The sequence below is a fragment of the Euprymna scolopes genome, chromosome 21 (assembly GCF_053919585.1).
Source record: "Euprymna scolopes isolate OS-2025 chromosome 21, ASM5391958v1, whole genome shotgun sequence".
Taxonomy (NCBI): domain Eukaryota; kingdom Metazoa; phylum Mollusca; class Cephalopoda; order Sepiida; family Sepiolidae; genus Euprymna; species Euprymna scolopes.
This window is the reverse complement of record NC_136502.1, coordinates 55,051,821-55,068,890: the sequence shown is the minus strand read 5'-3', so window position 1 is coordinate 55,068,890 and position 17,070 is coordinate 55,051,821.

Below are 17,070 nucleotides of genomic sequence, written 5' to 3'. Positions count from 1 at the left end.
GACAAACGAGTCAAATGAGCTGGAACAAACGAAACAGAGAATCAAACAATTCTGAAGAATACATGCCATAATAGTATTTTATAAAAAAGACTGAAGTGTGTGTGCAAGAGAGAGAGAGGTTGCAGAGAAGACGACTGGGTGGGGGCCAATCAAATTCCAGATACGTTTTTGCACCTTATTAAAAACCTTCAAAGTAATTCACCAGCTCAAATATGACTGATAAATGGAGAGATGGATGCAAAAAGTTAAAAATAAGCTACTTTGAGCCATGAATGTTTAATTTTGAGCATGGACAAAAGAAACGCCAGTAATGTTTTACTTGACTTACCCTACCAAGACAACTGTTTTGTTTTCAATTTTGCAATTTTTGCTGGCAAAAAAATTGAAAGTGGCTATATATCAAATTTCAACTCTATAGACCAAATATTCAGAGAGGAGTTTGGTAGAGACTTTTCGCACACACATACACCAACTTATCTACAAATATTTCTGTGCTAGAATGTGTTCATCTTAAATTCTATGCAATTATGCAGAATGTAGAAACTATGCATAAATAGAATTCAGCGTAATAGCAAAATGAAATCAATCCTCTAATAAGAAACCATAAAAAATGAATGTAATTAACTTTAATTAATTAATTAATTAATTAATTAATAATGCTTTTCAAAGGAATATGCAAATTAGCTAACCTTTATATAGTTGCTTGCATATTCATGACTGAGTATATTAAAAAGTTTGTTATAATAATTGTTAAATAGTAAAAGTAAGGTTTTGCTATCACTGTCAGAGCAAGAAAAAAGATCTCAACTTTATATGTAAATATATATAATTTTATTAATTATCGAAAAGATTTTCTGATTCTTGAGAATTCAGCTGAAGAGAAAGTCTGGATGGCAAAGCTAAAGTTGTTCAAAAGTTTTGTTGCCTTGGTGATAGCATTAAGGCAAAAGATACAGCTGGTGATACTGTGATTGTCAGTTGGGGCTGGATGGAGTAATTTTAGGGATCTTTAGCGATTATTAACATACATGGCATTACTAGTGTCATCCATGCAAAGAGTCTTGGGCTTGTGTATGCAGTGATGATTTATGGTCATGAAATCCGGTTGGTGAGGGTTGAGGTCATGCTTTACATGGAGAGGAATGATGACAATGGATGTGTAAAGTGAGTTTTAAAGATTTGATGACTTCAGAGAAAGATTGCATTTAGATTTTTTTTTTTTTTTTTTTTCCTTTGTAAGATTGTATTGACAGTATAGGGAGATGCGTGTAGAATCAGAGACTTTGTTTGGTATTAGTAGATGTAGAACAGTTGAGATAGCAGGGAAGGTAAAGGAAAACCTGAGAGGGAGTAATAAGGAAGAACTTGAGAGAAAGAAGGATAAATAAAGACCAGGCCAGAGATATGTTAGTTTGGAAGTCAATTTCTTAAAGTCGTGCAAGGCATGCCAGCACATAAAATGAACGGTAAACCGATGATGATCGTAATCATTGTCTCTTAAAGTTTGTTTTGTTTTTCTTTAGTTTTATTGTTTTGCTAATTAGAGAAAAATCCTTTGATTAAAACAAAAACAATGAATCTGGATGAAAAAGCAAGAAAAACCATTGAATGCTATTTTCACTGCATCCTGGTTTCTATTTACTTGCCTCCTCACAAGGTCAGAGTTAGACATGTTTTTTAATGTGATGGAAATCCAGCTCTTCCTAAAGGGGAACTCTGGATTGGGACACAAACAAAAATTACCTCAGTCTAGAAAAATTTCTCCTTCACTAACCCAGGTTAGGAAAAGATCAAGCATGATATCAGAACAAATACTCATAGCCAAAAGGTTAACTGCATACTAGTTTACAAGAGATCTCCATTTCTGTTTGGAACACCAATTTCCAGGATGCTGATATCTTTCGAGGCCATTTTTGTTTGGCCACTATGCTCTTCCCCTTCGCATTCTCATTTAAAGTCTCACTTTCTCGAACTTGTGTGTAAGTAAAATAAACAAAAATATATATATATATTAATTGAAAGATGAGGAATAAAAGTTTTATATAATTTTATTATATCATCAGAGCAATAAGGAAAAGTTAAGAGGAAAATTAAAAGAAAACCTCTCTAGGTTATGGCATTTCGAAGCTAAATGCTTCTCATCAGAAGAGGAGAAGGGCCAGAATTATACAACATGCAAATATAGAAAAACTATATATAACTTTTCATTTCATATTATTGTTTGCTACTCTTAATAGTGTTAAGCTTTTCTTATCTTGATAAGTTTTACTTTATTAAAGATTTATTCTTTCATATATAATCTCAAAGCTAAAGTCCACAACATCTGGAGACAAATGGTAATTAAAGGCCTGACCACTAGCAAAAGAGCCATCGCAGAATGGGTAGAAACTAAATGACTATTCAGGAAGGCCAGACAACAAAACTCAACAGACCACCAATACAATGCACCAACCTAAACCTGCGATGTCTCCAACCAACAATGCAGATCGAAGATAGGCTTATTCAGCCACAGAAGACGGTGTTCAATCACCTCTACAGGCACAACGCCATAGTCTTCTAGACTGATGGATGCCAGCAAATATATATAATCTATGGCAAGTAAGCTACACAAAAATGTTTGTTTCATTGCCATTGGAAATCTTTTAGCCTGATGATTACCTTTGGGAATAAAACATGAATTTATAGATATATATTATATTACCTTATAATAATAATGTGTATATATATATGAAATAGTAAATATATGTGTGTGTGTATTTTGTATTACTATACATTTTGCAATAATATCAGCTTTATGTAAACTATATAGTTAGGTCAGTGAAGACATGAAGCTGAAGATGATTATTTATTTTCCTCACAAAGCAGGAAGATGTGACACAAGATCAGGAAAGTGGAATTTAAAACCAGCATCCTAGAGGAGGACCACTCTGGCTGAACAAAAATTCTCTGGGCATCCCTGTTGACATCCCTTGGTAGGTGCACCTCCTGGTGATTAGCAATAAACTGTGAAAGATTTAATTTATTAGGTGAGTCAGATTTCTACATCGAGCTCATGAAGATTATGCCTCAGGATTGTCTGGTCTGCATGAAGTTCTCGTTCGTTGCAACAATTCGCTAACCTTCAGGATTGCAGGTTTTTACTCCCAATACCAAGAACCGCAGGACTCGGTCGTAGCATACAAAGTTGGGTAAGGTTTGGCCCAGAACGTACAAAGGAATGTCACCAAAACAATGTTGCTATTTTCACTCCATTGATTTCAGGTTCCTCACCTGGGATGGCTTTACGTCCACATGCAGAGGCAAAGACAACCACCAGAAGATGACGGATCCTGATGCTAACTCTCACTGGATTTTCACCAAAATTCTGTCAGTATTATTTGTTCTTATCTTGAGTATCATTTTCACAACGTTTTGCTTGATGTAACCTCCAACTTTCTTTAGGTGTATCTTGTCGAACTTGGGAAGGTTTCTGTTGAACTTAGTAATTTGGACGGAATTTCAAATTAAACCCTTTATTAATTTCACGAGGGTAGCATACACACAAGGATCTCGTCATAGCAGTGGTTAGAGTACTTGGAAAAATCAATTGTAAAAGTGATATTCTCCTGAAAGCTGAACGTTCAATTCTCAGCGTAGGTGACTGAAAAATACAATTGTGACTTACTTAGGACCTCTATCCTGTCCATGGCTGATGGAACAAGAGCATACTACCCCCTGTGAAGTAAATAAAGGGTTGCATTCTGAAATTCCATCCAAATTCCCGAGTTCGACAAGATACACCTGAAGAAGATCAGAGGTTACATCAACCAAAATTTGTTGAACTTGGGAATGTTTCTGCCGAACTTAGGATTTTGGATGAAATTTTGAACAGAACACCTTTATTCACTACATAGGCGTAGCATGCGCTCGTTCCATCATTAGGATAGAGGTCCTAAGTAATTCACAATTCTATTTTTTCGGTCATTTATACTGAGATTTGAACCTTCAACCTTCAGGAGAATATCATTTTTACAATTGAGTTTTCCAAGTACTGCACCACAAGTTCTTACGGACATTGCAGATATTCTTCTGAAGGTTGAAGGTTCAATCCTCATTGTGGGTGACGAAAAAATACAATTGCTTATTAATTAGGACTGCTATCCAGTCATGGCTGATGGAATGAGAGCATGCTACTCCTGTGAAGTAAATAAAGCGTTCTGTTCGAAGTTCTGTCCAAATTCCTGAGTTCTGCAAACATTTACGAGTTTGACAAGATACACCTGAAGAAGGTCAGAGGTTACATCGACTGAAACATTGTGAAAATGACATTGAAATGTGAAGATGAGAACAGTAGTCCGAAGAATCCAAATAATGCAGATAACCAATCCTCATCTAAAAAATCCAGAGATGTAAAATTCTGTGAAACGGTAGTTCTAACACTATTACATTGATATCACTCATATCATTGAAAGAATAGTTTGAACTCGGAAGCGGGTATTTTTAAAACGTATTTGTAAGTCTTGTGTGCTCTTTTCATGTTTTATGGAGAAGGGAAAAAAAACAGAAAAAAAATTAAGGGGAGATAATTAGAATAAGATTAATTTTGGAACTAAGAAATCTTTTAAAAAATAAAAAATGAAAATGAAGTCAAAATGTGTGCACTTTTGCCACTGAAAAAAATTATTGGGGGGGTGGGGTGAGCAAGAAAATATTAAATAGATCTATAATAAATAATGGAGTGAGGGGCATCCATCATTAAATTATAACTTTGGTTGTGAAAAATGTGATATTTGAAATAATTTAATTGCATGTTCATCTGACTCACAAAATCTATAAAACGTTTCAATAAAATATAAACAAATCGATTGTCTAGATTTTATTGGAGCTTTTTATAGGATTTTCTTATGAAGTTTAATTTATTTTTTAATTGTCCAAAATTTTCCTGTAAAAATGATGGGATTTGAATTTTATTTGTTAAAATATAAATTCTAAAAAATAAATTGGCTACGAAACATTTGTAAAAACATTCTTGGTATCACAATTTACTGATTGGTTGCATTTAAATGAACAAAAGAAACAATCAGTCCATAATCATAATTTCTGTTTATTTTCGCAAATATCTATAATTTCTTCTTTACTCTCTTGTGTGTGTTTCACAACCCGTAACAAATAACATTGTCTTTAGTCTATTTGGCTGCTCGTCAGAGACGATCAAATATCAGTAAAAAAAAACAACACATGACTAGACTAGCAAAACACATTAAAGACAATGTTTTTCATTCTGGTTTGCAAAATGAATGTAAATGGTAGAGAAGAAATTATAGGCATTTGTTGAAATGAAAAATAAAAACAAATAAAAGTTACGATTGTAGACTGATTTTTTCCTTTGGTCAGTATATAACCAATATACATGTTCTGAAGCTGAAAAAATAACTTCATTGCACTTATTTTAAAAAAAATTTGGACACTATTATAAAGAATGTATACCTTAAAAATATATCATATATATATATATATATATATATATATATATATATATATATATATATATATATACATGGGTGCCCGGTATTTGGAGGTGTATGTTGAGCAAAAAAAAAAAAAAAAACGGTCAATTTTTTTTTAACTTTGACCCCTTGTCGGAGAAGTTTGGTAGAGTTCTCAAATTTCTGATTCCGATTCCGATTCCGATTAATCGTTCCAACACACATAAAGAAGTTTGTCAAGTTGAAAAGAAAATTATATCTACATTAAAAAATATATGAAGGCTCTCTACTAAATTCAAACAACAAAAATATTATTAGGTTGATAAGAATATCTGGGCAGGAGCTGCTAAAAACAGCCTATCCTGCCTTGACAGAGTACAAAATAGACTTCGTGGCTTAGTGGGGGATGCCCTTTCTCTACCTTGCAACCTCTCTCCCACAGAAGAGATGTTGCGAGCCTATCCTTGTTTTATCGTTATTCCCATGGCAGGTGCTCGTCTGAACTCCAATCTCTGGTCCCCCCTCGCCAATCTTTCACGAAAAACACCCGTCTAGCTGAATCCACTGTGAAAAATTTCCCCCACTCTTTATTTGCGCCTAAATCAAAACGTGGATTCCATGAACAAAGCTTCTTTCTTAGAACTGCACGCCTGTGGAACTCTGTTCCGTCTGCCTGCTTCCCACCAGACTACAACTTGGATGTCTTCAAGTCCAACGTTAACAAATTCCTAATGAACCGCCCCCTTAAGTAAACACTTCATCAAATCTCCACACTAACGTACTGTACTTGCAATAACCCTTATCCCTGAGTGGCTTCCAGGCCTTGATAAGTGGTGACCTCCGTGTAAAAAAAAAAAAAAAAAAAAAAAAAAAGAAAAAAAAAAAAGAAAGTTCTTGCGGAACTTTTAATTTTGATTTCAAATGATGACCATGCTGAAGTTGAATGAATTGAGCTATGAAACTCTGCCTCATCCGCCATACTCTCCAGAACTCTTACCTACTGACTACCACTTTTTCAAGCATCTCGAAAACTTTCCTGCATAAGAAATACTTCAAAAACCTAAGCGGTATCAAAAATGCCTTCAACGACTTTGTCACTACTAAAATGCAAGATTTTTATGTTACTGGCATAACTGGCAAAAGTGTGTTGATTCTGATAGTGCTTATTTCGATCAATAAATTTTTAAACTTGAGTTCCTTCAGCTATAATCAAAACCAGAACCAAAACTTATGAAGAATTTTTGGTAAAATTATTTATAAAAAAATTAAATGACTTGAGTGCCATCAGCTATAATCGAAACGAAAACTAAAACTTATGAAGAATTCTTGGTAAAATTATTTATTACAAGACAAGAAATGGAAATCCATCTATAATATAAATCTCACCTGTTTGTTTAAATGTATGTATGTATGTATGTCTCACAAAAACTGTTGACGGATGACGGATTTTCATGAGATTGGTATCATTTTGAAGCTCGACCTTCCAAATAAAAAATATCGAAAAATTGGCCAAAAGCATTAATTCCTTCACCCTCAACTGGGCACTTTTCTACAAGGAAAGGTCACTTTTTTCGCCAATATTTTCGAAAGTCATCTCCTCTTTTCGATTGACTAGCCTTAATTCAAACCTTCGCCAGTTCTGGTTTGGCAATGGATTCAACGGCAAGAACATCACATTTTTTTTTCACGATCTTTTCCTCCTTTTGCAGTAGAGGTTTCAGCCTGCCTGCTACCTCATTTTCTTTTTTGCTCAACACACACCTCCAAACACGTGGGCAACGACGGGCACCCAAGCTAGTAACAATTGAATGACAGTCACTCGAAGAAAAAATGATTGATAAAACATGCTAAAACACTTTAAGAAGAGTTAAAAACATATTTAATTTTCCAAAAGGAGACACAAATTAAGTGGATTGTCCTTAATCCATGGAGTTTCAAAAGAAATACTCTCAGTCTCATCAGAGGATAGGAATTAGCAAAATGCGGAATTGGATTTTGATTGCAAAAGTATTTAATGAAACTACAAGTAAGCCATAGAGCTTACTTGGTGAAAAATAATGAAGCCGAGGGAATGAGGAAAAAAAGAAAAATGATTTCACGTGGATGGATGGTCGAGTGAAGAGTGGAATATCCAATAACGGTAAAATCCAAGAAAAGTTGCTAAAAGTCTGATATCCATAAGTAAAAATCCAAACGAATCGCGTTCCTGGAAGATATTTCGATGTCATCCAAAAGGCAAAATTCCGTGAAACAATTCACAAATGGGTACAATGAAAAAAGAGTGAGTTCAAAATATCATTATGAAAAGAAATGTAAATTGTGCGTAGAATATATATATATATATATATATATATATTTCACAATTGGATTTCGGCGCAGTTTGCTTGATATGTGTTGGTTAATAGAATTTCTTGCTCAGTTGATAGACTACTTGCCTCACATACAAGAGGTTCAGGTTTCGAATCCTGAGTTTAGATGTGTCTAGCTGATGAGCCCAAATAAGGGCGAAACTCGAGTCTTGGACTTCCGGTTTGTTGACTGTCATGGCTCTTGTGGGCTGCGACGTTGGTTGGCTGTGGAATTTATTATATATATATATATATATATATATATATATATATATATAAAATAATAATTACAGTTAAATTTACCAAAAGGACCGAGATGGTAAAACTAAAGTATATTATAAATATTAAAGAATTAATATTTATAAAGTAATCTCAACCAGCTGTAAAAGCTCGATAAAACCAAATAGGAGATAGAGCTTATAATAAGAGTAAATAGTTAATAAAATATGTTAAAAAACACTTTGAAAACGAGTTAAAAACATATTTTATCTGAAAAGGAAACACTAAATAAGTGGATAGTCCTTAATCCGCTGAGTTTTGAAGAAATACTTTCCTTCTCATCAGAGAGTAGGAATTAGCAAAATGTGGAATCGGATTTTGCATACAAAAGTATTTGATGAAACTACAAGTAAGTCAAAGATCTTACTTGATAGCAAAAAGTGAAGCAGAGGGAATATGGTGAAGAAAAAGGTGATTTCACGTGAATGAATAGTCTGGTGAAATTCAAAGTATCCAATGACGGTAAAATCCAAAAATGTAAATCCATTCGAACAAGTAAAATCCAAGGAAATCGCGTAATTGGAAGATGGTTCAAAATAATCCAAAAGGCCGAACTCCGTGGGATAATTCACAAATAAGTACAAGGAAAAGGGGGGAAAATTCCAATAATATTAATAAAAGTAAAATAAATATGCGTTTACCAGGCTGCCAAGACAAAGTGTAATTAAGAAAAATCAGTGAAGAAGAAGAAAAAAAGATTAAATGGTGATAGAATTAAATATAAAATAGAAAAGCAAATGTCAAAATGTCAAATGACTGATAAGTCGTGGATGACGAAACACATGTCAGTGGATAATCATATTTTAAAAATAATATATATGCCGCTCCCCATTAAAAGTGGGTACCAGATTGGTCAATGGGAATATTATTTCCAACAAGCATTTAGGTAAAAATGCACTTTCGTATAAATACTTGAATTCATTCAAGAAAGTATCGCTAACAAAAACAAATAAAAACATCTACGTAAAAAGTGATACATTTAGTAGTCCGGCGAGGTTAGCAATGTGGTAGAGGTTTAGGCTTCTTATCACGAGGTGCCGCTTTCGAATCTCGCTAGATTCAGCCACTCTGATGAGTCGTGGACGACGAAACACGTGTTAGTGGATAATTATATTTTAAAAATAATATATATGTATATATATATATATATATATATATATATATATAACTAGTAAATTTAACTAAAAAAAAATTAAAACAATTTGGACTATTATTTTAATATTATTTTTAATTAATAATGACAAAAAGAAGTTCTTAATGAAATTCAGTTCTAAATTCCTTTAATATACTTTGTAATTTATGATATAAATTTGATTGGTTAAAATTCTTTTTAAAAATTTTCTCTGGGCAATTAGGCAGCTAGAAATCTTACCTCCATTGGAACCTTCCTAAATGTTAGATCTCTTAGCCTGTTATAGCTATAGCCTTGGAGTTGACTTATACTTCTCCTATGAAATAACTTATTGAAAGCCAAGCAGACACATGATACATTTTGGTTTAGTTTGTCTTCATGGGAAACAACATTTTTCTTTTGCAACAATTTTTGAGTGCAAGGGAGGTAATTCATGATATCTCTATTTATAAAGTTAGTCCGTTCATATACAAAATGGCGGAACTAGTTTTTTAGAATAGCCTTTTTAGAATATTCATGCGATCAACGTACTCGGATTGACTTACAAGGGAGGTAATTCATGGTATTCTAAATAAGATGGATATTCTCCATATTTATTTCCTCCCCAACGAAGGGAATAAAGACCCAAGGGTAAATTATAAAATCCAACTCCCAAGAAAGGGACAGGCTGGGTCGACAATAAAATAAAATTACCACAGTCTAGAAGGATTTCTTTATTCTTATCCACAAGCCAAAGTTAAGTGCCATTCTCTTGTTATCAAATGCAGAAAAACATACAAATTATTAAGTAAAAAAAAATATATATATATATTAAATATATAGCTAGTCATTTATCGACAACGGTTTTGCCGTACAACCCCTTTTCAGCATGACAAGTGTTTTTTGAAAACCGATCAACTGCAATTACAAGGCATATTGCTAGAGGGCGCTAATTGGAATCGTGCCTAACAGGGGAATGGAGCATTGGAGCAGCAAGATGTCTCTTCACATTACAACTTTTGCAGGTTAATACAGTTAGAGAAGCAGAAAACAGGGAGGGAATTCCAAAGTCTAGCAGTCCAAAAAAAAAAAGAAACTATTAGAGCAAAAGACTTCTGGTATCTAAGGAGCTCAACAGTGAAGAGGTAGAATTTTGTTGCTTGTCTATGTAACCAAGATATATATATATATTTATCTCTTAAACACATGACGAATTCAAATTAAATAAAATTGTTTGCAACACTTTATCAACTTTTTTATTTTAATTTTAAGGGGGGAGGGTCAAGTAAATGTGCATTGTACTAGAAATACTTATTTTTATCCAAAAATGTTCTTTTTGTTTAGAATAATAGTAGAAAATTAATCATTAATGGAAACAGTTTTCTAAGACAATTAGTGAAAAAAAGTTTTGCTGAATTGGCCAAAGATTTTCAGTTTTCAGAAAATATTTACCTCCGTTTTGTTACAATTAGAACTCTCCAGATACTTTTTTTGCAAAATTCAATTTTCGCTAATTGTCTTTGAAAACTATTTTTATTAATTTTCTGCCTCATTGGTTTTCATCCTTTTTGGATATGTTCATTACTGTGACATACAATTCAGTTGAAACCATTGGTTTCACTTGAAATTCAATATTTTTCGAATTTTATGAAGAGGAACCCATTTTTCTTTTGCAACAATTTTTGAGTCCAAGGGAGGTAATTCATGATCTCTTTATTTCTACAATTAAGCCGTTTATTACACGGACGGTAACATTAAAACGTCCGTGATTTGAGAACACAAATAACGATGCAAAATATTTGTTTCAAAATCATTACCACTTGATAATCAAAAACAAGTTAAAGCGAACCCATTAATCTCACTTGAGACGTTATTAAAAAATGAATAACTAAATACTTGGCATTAACAATAACTGATTATTATTTTTTTTTATTGAACCTAGAATGATGAAAAATCTAACCAAAATTTAAAAAATGTTTCGAAATTTTTTAGATGAGGTTTAATAATTTGAATTGTTTGGATCAATCGAACTACTGTTCTCATCTTGGATGTTATTCTCACAACATTTCAGATAATGTCATTTCCAACCTTCGTTCAAGTGCATCTTTTCCAATTGTAACATGAGTCTTAACGTAAGGTTGATTCTGATGAGCTCAGTAAAAGATTAAATCTGGACAGCAGAGGGAGATGTGTGTAAAACAGGAGATTTCTATGGTATGGCCATAATGAAAAAATGGATAAGACTTCTTGGGTAGAACAGTTGAGGTAACAGAGTCAGTTCAAAGGGAAAGGCCAAAGAAACCGAGTGAAAAAATGGATCTGAAGGAAAGAGGGATAAATAAAAACCTAGCCAGAGATAGGTTAGTTTGGAAGTCAATGTCTTAAAGATGTTCAATGCATGTCAGAATGTAAAATGGATGTCTAACCAATGGTGATGCTGAAGGCAATGATGATTATGGTGGTGGTGGTGGTGGTGCTGCTGCTGCTCCTGCTGCTGCTGCTGCTGATGATGATGATGATGATAGGATTAGTTGGATTCCTCATTCAAAAATCTTTAAAAAAAATGCATTCAAAAAGACTAATTCCTCCCCAACTCTGAATGTTACATTTGTCTAATAACATCCAAAAGTAATTAAAAAAAATGATATTTTCGAATTAATCTAATAAAATTGATTTTATTTTTTACTATTGTACAGTTGTTTATTGTGGAGTCAGAGATTTTAGAAGGAGCCAGAGTCAAACTTGTAAGATGGCTAAGAGTCGGTTTTGTACTCTGTCAAACGAGGTATTGATTTTGCTAGTTTTGCGTCAATTCTCAATCAAGTTAGTCTTGACAGATGTGATGGTTGCCGACCTAAGGACATGAGGTCCTTTGTTTTTAAAATCAGAAAGCCAATCATATGGAATGCTGCTTGCTCTGGCTCTTTCACGTCGTCAAGAATTGCAAAATTTGCTGTCAATCTCAAGAATGCAACTTCATTTGCTGAAACAAACAAGCAAACAAACAAAAAACGACAAATACAACTCACTAACCGACCGTTTGATTTTTCAGACAATCTCAGTTGAAACATCAGAAGTTCCGATACTTCATGTTTCCCACAAGACATTGGACTGATGATAGACACTTGTTGGAATGAGCCCTGCTTTCTATTCTGACGTCATCCTGCAATGTCTAAGACTTCTCATCTGCATTTCTCGTTTCTCATACAGATTATTATTTTTTTATTCTTTATTTTTAATTATCGAGTTGTTATTTACATTAAAAAGGCGGGATAAAAAAAGAGGTTTGATTTGGAGCAATTTGTTTGAGGAAATTAAGTCAATTCTATTTGAAAATAAAATAACATTTCAACCCATACATGATGATGAAAATAGGTTTCAAACATTTGCATATTAATACAAGTACCATAGCCATGCCAGATTTATCGATTTATAGGTGCAACAGCAATTTTTTGGAACCTTTAGTTCCAAAACCAGATTTACTATTTTGCCAGACAACCATCTAATTTCACATCAATAAAAACTCCAAACCCACGAAGTATGTCTCTAACTCAGCAAGCATGGTTAGAAAATTTCAGTATTTTGTATTTCGATTATTTGGCTTACTGTTCTTATCTTGATTGCTATTTTCACAATGTTTCAGCCAATATAACCTCTGACTCCTTCATGTATATCTTACTGAACTTAGGAATCTTTCTGTTGAACTGAAACCTGTACAGAATTATGAACGGAACTTTTTATTTAATCCATCAACGTCGCTTGCTCTTGTTTAATCAGCCATGATCAAGTAGAAGTCTTAAGTAATTCGTAATTATATTCTTAGTATTATTCGTACTGAGAATTTAACCTTCAATCTCTGCAAAAGTGTCACTTAAAACTGAATTTAATGAGATTTTGGTGTCGTAATCAAAATCCGTCTTTTGTTAACAATAAATGAAAAAAAAAAGGAAACAACAAAAGGGTAATAAAAATGAGCAAATAATAACTATACCCAGAAAGTAAGTCCAAGTTTATTAAAAGAAATAAAAGCTGTTTATGTTTTTGTATGGTTAACCTAAGTAACAATTAACACAGGAAACATAAAATGCATTAAAAAGGGGTTTCTAAATAAGAATAAATAATTGAATGATTTATTGCCTGAGTGATACTAACAAAATAAAAAAAACGAGAATTTGTCTCTCTTTTCTAAAAAACAATATCATTTTGTTTGAATAAAAGCTGAAAACAAAGAGCAATAAAAATTCAATAAAAATTCATTAAAAAAGTTTTCTATAAAAAAGTTTTCTATAAAAAAGTCTTCTATAAAATATCTCTTCAAAAGTTTTTCTTTTCAGTCTTTTCCTTTGATATTTTCTTCTTCTACATAAGTCCTTTCGTTCTTACTTTTTTTGGTTTATATAAAAACTTCAAAGCTTAAATATTCTTGAGTTTTCTTCCCCAAAGAACGCTTGACAAAAGGAACTGTTTTTTTCTTTTCAGTAAAGGTCATTTTTTTTCTCTTTCTTTTTAAACCACTTCAGATTTGTCTTTCTCGTCTTTACAAACTTTTCGTTTCTCTTGAAAATGGTCACGCATTAAGCTTTTCTCACCCCAATACATTTTTCTTGCTCTTTAAATTGAAGGAAGAGATTAAATAAAATATGTTGATAAATCCAGCAAACTGATCAATGGAACCCCCTGCCCTCAAAGGAAAACCTCTTATCTCTAAGGAGAATTTTCTAGAACTGATTTTAAAATATATGTGTGAGGGTGTGGAGGCTACAAAGAAATTTCCATCCCCAAACACTCAACCCTTTCCTTTCACCATCTCCCTTGGCCACAACAAGTGTCTGGCATCATCATAAGTGAAAAGATGATGGCAATAACCCATAAGGAAACGGACATCGGACATCCATCCAGAGCTCCCCACTCCACTTTGACACTGTGAATGGCTTAACAAAATAAATACTCCAAAATGTTACCAAGTACTTTATCTGTTACACCACGAAGTGAAGAACTTACATAATATCAGAAAACGTCCCTTTGTTGTTTGGTTTGATTGTGTTGTAGAAAAAAATTATTGTTTTTGTTTTTTACTTTGCAGAACATGATTGAGTTTTGCAAAGATAAAGGAAAAAAAAAACAACAACATCAGCATTTGGTGTATTTTAGGTCAGGAAACCAGTATCTGGTAACATCAGATGCCCTAACAAGTATTACCACTCTGGTTCAAAGTGAACCTGGGAGCAACGGTAACTAAGGGACAATTCCAGATTCTTCACGGCTCCCAAATGGGGCCTCACCACTGGATGTCATACCAAAGACCACAAATGTTTGATTTTCATAGATTTTTTTAATGAAATTAAGACGATCATACTAGAAAATACATAGAATAACATTTTGTCTAATGGCTGAGAATAAGAAGGTGCATTGCAAGATAAATAAGCAAAACTGGGAAGCAAGCGACTGGACAAGACCACACAGAGTAGAATTTGGAGATTGCTGAGCTATGAGAAGTTGGGAATAAACTTGCATAATATCAGAAAACGTCCTACCCCTGAATAAGGACAAAAACGACGTTAAATAAATAAAAAGCATATTTTTGTTAGCGGACATTTTAATTACCTTTTTGTTTTGTTTGATACTTATCAGTTTTACACAACAAAAATATTTCGATTTCTTTTTCAGCACATTTTATTATCCTCAGTTATTGGCCAGAATGTTATCTTACTTATTTTCAAATATAGTTGACTGAATTTCCTTAAAAATTCTCTGACAATCAAATATATGTTAATAAACCTCCAAGCATGCTTTCAGCTGTTTCCTGGAGAAGCCTGTAGTATAGAACCCAGTGAATGTTGGCAACCTCCATTTTCTATACTACAGGCCATTTCATGGGACAGCCGAGAGCCATGCCTGGAGGCCTATTCACAAATGTTTGAATTTCAGAGATTTTGTAAAAGAAATTAACAATAAGTATAAGAGTTATAACTTTGCTGATATTTCCTTTTAAGGAGATGATTGTAGAATTTCTTTACATTAAAAAACTGCTAATCAGATTAAGTATTTAAAAAAAAATTGTGGTGAAATACATTAATCTATTGTAAATAACATGATACAGCACTAACAAATGCAAATTGGATTATCAGAATTAAAATTTAATTTGTTAGTTTAAAATATTATTTAAGGCCAACTTAAAAAGTACGGACAATATTTCTACCTATATAAATTTAGGTATATGTATATGTTTATATAGTTGTATGTACAGGGTTCCTTCCAAAATAATTAACCGATTATTATTAATTTTGGAGCAGAGCTGGTAGGGATAAAGAATTGTAATGTGGGCTATATTTAGTTTAATTTAGTTTTATGCAAATGGGATAAAAAATGTTGAAGCACCTTGTAAAAATTCAGACATCTCTGATTTGTATGTCATCATAACAATCAATATTAAACATTAATTAATAAATATTCTTAAAATTTTCGTTTCTTTCGAGTATTTAAAGGATTTTTAGAAGGCATAATATGGATACACCTTTGAAAATCCATTTTGTATTGAATTTGCATTGAATTTGATCAATACTCATTAGACACCAATTAAGCAAGAATTCATTCATTTCCATTCTTCTTAAGACCCTCTAAGCTTAAGCCTTAAATTTGAGACATTTTCTAGAATCAAAATCCTGTAATGGATTTTTATCAAAATTGGAATATGGATTCTAGACATAAAGTTCTAAACATAGTATTTTTGATGGAGAGATATAGACAGCAAAGAAGGATAGAGAGAAAGAATGAAAGAGAGAGAGAGAGAGAGAGAGAGAGAGAGAGAGAGAGAGAGAGAGAGGATGAAGTTTTAAATAAAAATGTTATATACTTTTAAAAATTTTATTTATTTTTTTAATTCTTCTTATCTATTGTTCTCATCTTGTGTTTTGGTCGATGAAACCTCCGACTTTCTTCAGGTGTATCTTATCAAACTAAAAAAATTGCACAGAAATTCAAATAATACTCTTTATTTAATCCATGCCGGTAACATGCACTTGTTTGGTCAGCCATGACAGGGTAGGAATTATAAGTAATTCACAATTGTATATTTGCATGTCGCCTGCACTGAGGATTGAACCTTTAGCCTTCAGAAGATTGTAACTTACAAATGAATTTTACCAAGTACACAGTACAGGTCCAAAAATTAAGGAACATTTTGCTATCTGTACTCCCAGGCAATGTTGAGAACCTTGCTAGTTTTATATCTTAAATATTAGATATAAACGGTTGTCGATGAAATAAAATCGTTTTTCCTTCTTTTTTTTAGCCACGTGCTGGCATTTGGTAGCTGGTTAGTCAAATTGCTTGCAAAAAGCAAAGGCTTTCTTGTTGCACCATTAATTATTGATATTCCGCGATCCTTTGAGCGGCAATGTTATCGCACTTGTAAATCAATAGCAATGAAATGTGTTTCCTTCCCAGTTTTTAATTACTGATTCTTTGCAAGCATTTTTTATACTCTTCCTTGACCTTTTGACTAAGAACAAAGTGCAGTATCTGTTTTGATAAGACTACACTTTGACTTTTTTGTCCTCTGTTAGTGAAAGAGAGATTCTTCTAAACTAAGATAGTTTGAATTTTTGTTCGAATCCAGAGTGCCGCTTTTAAGAGAGCTGGGTTTCCCTTACATTAAAAACCGACCTTATATCTAACTTTGCCCTCGTGGGGAGGCAAGTGAATAGAAATACCATAAAAATGTGGTGTTCTCAACCTTCTATATACATGCAGTTATGACATTGCAATAATCATAATATAATGTATGTAAGAGGATGTTGACACCTCCCTGTAAGAACTGCAAAAACCTAATGTTGTCAATCTTCCCTGGTTGGGATATACAAGCAAC